General features: G+C 41.7%; 2 long non-coding RNA genes across 2 annotated transcripts; both read right to left on the bottom strand.

Moving 5' to 3' along the window:
* Positions 1 to 736: 736 nt before the first annotated feature.
* Positions 737 to 1,364, bottom strand: LOC132455124 (uncharacterized). Its single transcript, XR_009525079.1, has 4 exons — positions 1,208 to 1,364; positions 1,087 to 1,131; positions 942 to 1,006; positions 737 to 826 (listed from the first exon to the last, which is right to left on the bottom strand). It is a non-coding gene; the product is annotated as an uncharacterized LOC132455124 (long non-coding RNA).
* Positions 1,365 to 3,654: 2,290 nt separating this feature from the next.
* LOC132455139 (uncharacterized) lies at positions 3,655 to 4,588 on the bottom strand. The gene is made up of 2 exons (XR_009525096.1): positions 4,462 to 4,588; positions 3,655 to 4,425 (listed from the first exon to the last, which is right to left on the bottom strand). It is a non-coding gene; the product is annotated as an uncharacterized LOC132455139 (long non-coding RNA).
* Between the last annotated feature and the right edge of the window lie 1,719 nt (positions 4,589 to 6,307).

Below are 6,307 nucleotides of genomic sequence, written 5' to 3'. Positions count from 1 at the left end.
AGAACCTCAACACACAAACACACACACACACACACACACACACACACACACACACACACACACACACACACACGCACACACAGCAATGTCACTGGCTGTCCACCCAGCGACCCAGAAACATGGCGTTGACCCGAAGATCCTCCTCAGCTGCCATGTTGAGGAAGACCTCCATGTCTTCCTGAAAATCAAATGTGAAGAGCTGGGCTCGACCACCTTCCCCCTGAGCAAACCTGCATTCTGACGCAGCCAGGCAACTCCAGCCACAATGTTGTCAAGTGGCCCCTGTTTAATGGAAAATGAAATGCCACCAAGTTGGAATCATTTTATATTCAATTATATTATTTTTGCAACCAGTTAGTTACTTAAACTAAGACTTGGAACTGTAAGGTTCTACACCCCGGACTGCAGACAAGCCCATCCAGATAATAACACATCAAATTAGATAACAACGGCACTGTGGTGGGAAACATAACTGGAGGGGGTAAGTCTGTCTACAGAGAGGAGGACCTGAAACTGTTGAACACTGAGTGAGTTGAACACCAGAATAATTTTGTCCTCTTTAAATACTTAAAATAATGAAAGACCATCACACCTAGGAGGATGGCACATTCTTTACAAAAGATTATTGTCATGACTGAATGGTGGAAGATTCAGGGAAATTAAAGATTGTTGTAGGAGTAAATGAACAAAAAAAGAACAAACAAATGCAACTCATGAATGTCATATCGCCTTCTCTCTTCTCTTCTTCAGTTTAAAAACTGGTGGCACCTCACCCCAAAGAAGAGCCTTAGATGTGTCAGTCCAGTGGGCAAAGAGTTTGCCATGGCTCAAATATTAAGAATTAAAGGAAGAAAGAGAAATTAATACACTACAAATACAATAGAGACACTCATGTGTAATCATTTCTTTGTCAAACAAAGGTGAACATAATTTGGCCTTACCTTCCAAGGTCAAGACTTTCAATCAGCATGATACGCCACCATTTTCTCAACGATGGCATATCGGTCTAATAAAATAGAAAAAATATATATCAGCCATAATATAAAATAACTTTTTAGATAGCTTTGAATAAGCAAGGGAACTTACAACAGTGAAGTCAAAGGGTGCATCCATGACTTTGTAAAGGGCATACTGTAAATAAAACAATAATTTTATGTTAATATTTAAGCACAAAGAGTAAATAAATCCGACCAATAGTCACACCTACCATCAACATGAAGATGCCACAGTCGATGCCATACTTTTGCTGTGGAAAGCCCTATCATGTCAGAAATGAGTTAGTATTTGTACTTCTAGTTTCACAGTATCATTAAACAACAATATATTTACCTCGATGTCCAAACCAGTCGTCTCTTTCCATGGCCCTGGGCCCCGTTTCCCGATATCGATGGATCTTCGCTCGTAAGATGGTGCTAAAGGTGGACCCTTCGAACCATCGATAATTTCTTTGGAGCGTTTCCCGAAACTCCTCTTAACGTGAACGCGCATTCGCTGCACTCGAGAGGGGTCTGGCTGCAGACATCCACCCACACGCTCCAGACATCCACCCACACGCACTTCCGCTGCAGACAGAAACATCCACCCACACGCCGGAAATTGCGTGCTGGTGGATGTCTGGAGCGCGAGTTGCACATTATTCAACAGCGCCCCCTCGGGTCACACTTTTCGGTGGGTCGCAGAATTCGGTGTAACAACGGGACTCACTGCACGCCACGAAGATGTGACGTTCGGCTCAGCTGCACTTGGAGGTTATGGTAGGTGACTATTCAAAACACAGCGATACAATTATAAATGCACGAGATTTTTTCATCAAACAAATAACAGAACGTTACACCAATATGAAGCATTTGTTGTTTTATTCCACACTGACGGTGGCAAACGCTAGCTAGGTGTCATTTTTGCAAGATAGGCAAATGTTTTTTGTAAACGTTGTGTAGCCTATAGTCGGTCTTATTAAACGATTTTAGAGATTTGTAGATGTGTTGGGAGCATAAACGATTTTAAGATTTGGACTTTTGACAGTCATGTAGTCCAAAACAGAGTTAAGTTGTAATAAAATAATTACCACGAATTGAATTGACGCAGCTCGTTTCGCTTTAACTAGAGTTGCACCTATCAGCTGTTCATCTCCGCAGCGGTGGCTGAGAAGTGTGATATCATTCAATAGACAAAATCGATCGTTCAATATTCGATCTGCCTGTTTAGTTCATACAATCTGTTTATAACTAAGAGATCATAGCACTTAGTTCAGTTAAAAGGGGTAAAAGAGATGAAAAATGTAATAAAACAGATAAAAGTTAATGTATTACTGTTATGTAATAGCCAACTATCCTGTCTCAGATTCTAAATGTTCAATGTCCCCCAGTCAATAGGGTGCTGGGGCTCAGACAGTTCATAAAACATATAATGACAGAGAGAAACAGATGTAAAGTACAGTATGAGGTAGAAATATATCTCATCATTACTTATATGCCAATAATAGTTAAAGTTGATGCTCTGAAGGGACAATAATTGCTGCACACCCCTAATAAATGTTAAGTTTTTCTATTTCAGCCTTTTTCATCTAGACTACAACCACTACTGAATTACCGGCCTTTCAATAGTTTGCTGTGCTGTGAGAATTTATCGTCTTTGATCTTAATTTTTTCTACAATTACAACATCAATTGTAAAAAAAAAATTCTGTCTTTTGTAGATGCATCACTCGATTTTTAGGGATGATTCAAAGCCAGAAGTCAAACGCTGCACAACTTGCTGCACACTTTTCCACTGCCCCCTATGCCCAACTTTTAAACCAACCGTAAACACGAAGCTTCAGTGCCACCTGGAATCCCACATAAAACATTCCATTACATTTAAAGGTGATATATGTATGTGTGTAGAAAGAATATAAGAATGTATGTGTATATGTCTGTAGACAATATTTATGAATGTTTGTCTGCTTACTTTTATAAGTCACTGACTTATTTTCCTCTATCTTTTGCCTGCATTGATCTTAGACACAAAGATCAATGATAATTTCCCTGAATCTTCCACCATTCAGTCATGACAATAATCTTTTGTAAAGAATGTGCCATCCTCCTAGGTGTGATGGTCTTTCATTATTTTAAGTATTTAAAGAGGACAAAATTATTCTGGTGTTCAACTCACTCAGTGTTCAACAGTTTCAGGTCCTCCTCTCTGTAGACAGACTTACCCCCTCCAGTTATGTTTCCCACCACAGTGCCGTTGTTGTCTAATTTGATGTGTTATTATCTGGATGGGCTTGTCTGCAGTCCGGGGTGTAGAACCTTACAGTTCCAAGTCTTAGTTTAAGTAACTAACTGGTTGCAAAAATAATATAATTGAATATAAAATGATTCCAACTTGGTGGCATTTCATTTTCCATTAAACAGGGGCCACTTGACAACATTGTGGCTGGAGTTTCCTGGCTGCGTCAGAATGCAGGTTTGCTCAGGGGGAAGGTGGTCGCAAAAGAACAGCAGGAGCTCCTGGAAAGGATACGTTCTTCAACTGATGAAGAAGAAAAGTATCCCCTGCTCTTCACATTTGATTTTCAGGAAGACATGGAGGTCTTCCTTAACATGGCAGCTGAGGAGGATCTTCGGGTCAACGCCATGTTTCTGGGTCGCTGGGTGGACAGCCAGTGACATTGCTGTGTGTGTGTGTGTGTGTGTGTGTGTGTGTGTGTGTGTGTGTGTGTGTGTGTGTGTGTGTGTGTGTGTGTGTGTGTGTGTGTGTGTGTGTGTGTGTGTGTGTGTGTGTGTGTGTGTGTGTGTTGAGGTTCTGAGTTCAGTTATCTGTTGAGTGTTCTTAATAAAGTGTTATATAACGTTTACAATGTATAGATTTTTTGTATGACTTTACTTATTCACTTTGGTAACACACAGAGCTAAGTTAAAACACAGAATTGAGTTTGTCGTATTTAAATATGGGCAAATAAGGTGGTCCAGCAGCACAAGGTAAGACAATATTATAGACAATTAGAGCCAGATATTAAATGAATGATGGTTCAGAGTAAGAATTTAGGAATGCAAAAGTGCTAATAACATATGATAAATTATGTTGGAATGCAGTCGAACCTTATGATATTAAGACAACAGAATGTAACATAGCTAGACCTAATATAAATATGTCAGAAAAGGTGAAGCTAAAGGGGAATTGTTCTAACTATTCCTGTCCACTCATACATAGTATTTAAAATAATTATTAGCCTCAATCTCTGATGCCCTTCAGCTTTACAATACGAGTATCAGTTTGTGTCCTATCAAATATTAAATTGAGATGATTGCAGTATAACACAGAGGGAATTCTGAATAAGGTGTGTGTATTTACAGAAAGAGAAGAGCCATAAGCTCCAGCTTAAAGTCAACAGCGAGTGTCAGGTCTTCTGTCCAAAACCGGAAGCGTTTATCCGATTTTATAACTTAATTTATTTCGTTCATTTATGTAAACACATTACTTAACGCCCGTTCATTTATGTAAACACATTACGTAACGCCCGATTTTTATTTTATTTTCCGATTTTTATTTTTTATTATCCGATTTCCGGCGTGTGGGTGGATGTTTCTGTCTGCAGCGGAAGTGCGTGTGGGTGAATGTCTGGAGCGTGTGGGTGGATGTCTGCAGCTAGACTCTCTTGGAGTTTTCGGTTCCACAGCAGCGGTTATGCATTATGCCGCGTTTCCACTGCAGGGTGCGGAACGGGTCGGATCGCAAAGGTGCGGTAGGGAGGGGGCGGTATAGCCCAGCTCAGTTCCGAGGTCGCGTTTCCACTGCCGACAGTACCCTTTGTGGTAGGCCGGATGTCGATCGCCGCGGCAGCTACGTAAACATCGTAAAAAACGTCTTCCTCCCCAAGAATGCAGACGAACGTCTCCACCTCCTTGTTCGCCCAAGCAAGCGTTTTACGCGACAAGTTAATTGTAAAGAATAATACCTCGAGGCTACTGTTCGTTTGTTTTTATCCCCGCGTCACCCGGAAGTGACGATTCTGTCGACCAATCAACGGAGGGGGGGTGTAGCTAGAATTTCACGGGACCCTTTCAGGCGTCTCGTCTCGTTTGCGGTACCCCAACGGAGGAGTCCCGAGAACGGGGCCGGAACGGGTACGGCAAAGTCCGGCTCACGCCCACTTTTGGCGGTGGAAACGCGACCCGACCCGCACCTTTGCGATCCGATCCGTTCCGCACCCTGCAGTGGAAATGCGCTATTAGTTCAATCAACTCGGGGTTGGTTAACACAGGGTTGGTTAACACAGGGTTGTGCGCGTCCACGCCAAACCTAAAAAGACGTGATGTATGGATCATGGAAACCCTGATCGAAATGGCGAAACGGGCCGCTTATTTCAATGAAATGGAACTTCAGGTTCCCCTGGAGAGCTATGACGAGGAGAAGGACATTATCACAAGAAAAGGGAACGCTAAAGCCTCTGCAACCCGGAGAATGAACGCCTGGCAGCGGATCGCAGGCCGCGTAAATGCGTTAGTTACACGTCAAAAGCATGATCCTTAATATTTCAGCCATGAATATATAAATATCCCAGTTAAGCATTCTTAAAGATCCTTCCACATAACCCCTGTCTTCTAAAAAAATATGTACTCCGATGGCTTCCAAGCGGTCATCGGATCAAGTATAAAAATGAAGTATAAAAAACATACAAACTGGTCAGCTTTTCCCACCATCGTATTGGTATAAATTTAAATAAGCCATTTTTTTAAGCCAATCGTGAAAAGGCTGACAGTCGGCAGACTGGATCTGGCCCTCAAATTGTCTTGACCCCGGTGGAGGAGCTGTTAATAAACATAAATTCAGGGCGCCCTGGCATGGAGGGGGTACCTGGAGGTATACCTCCTCAGAGAGTCAGGGGCCATACCCCACTGGTTGAATGTAGGTTTTTGTGTTTTCTTGTATTTTATATATTTTTTGCCTTCGAAGTAACACATGCAAACCATGTGCTTGCCACAGCGCATACTATTCCAAATGTTTATTTTTTTGGTAACTGGGTAGAAAACCTAAAAGTGACAATTCATCAACTTCACAGATCAAGATGGATTAGTGCGTGTAACGATCAAACATTCTCCAGTGGATGCAAGTCCACTGGAGACTATAGTATAAAAGAGAGACTATAGTATAAAATAGTCCTCCACTGAGGACTATTTTATACTTTGTGTTGTAAGTGCCTCTCGGCATAGTACTCAGACAATATTGCTCTTTGTATGATAGGAGGCCGATACAAATCTTGGATGGGTCATCTGAAAGGACTGAGATGTGCTCAGCTTCTCCAACATTATAGCCTAGATAAAACT

Source organism: Gadus macrocephalus, chromosome 4, assembly GCF_031168955.1.
Source record: "Gadus macrocephalus chromosome 4, ASM3116895v1".
NCBI lineage: Eukaryota > Metazoa > Chordata > Actinopteri > Gadiformes > Gadidae > Gadus > Gadus macrocephalus.
Note: the sequence above shows the minus strand (reverse complement) of the source record. Positions and strands in the feature narration are given on the sequence as shown.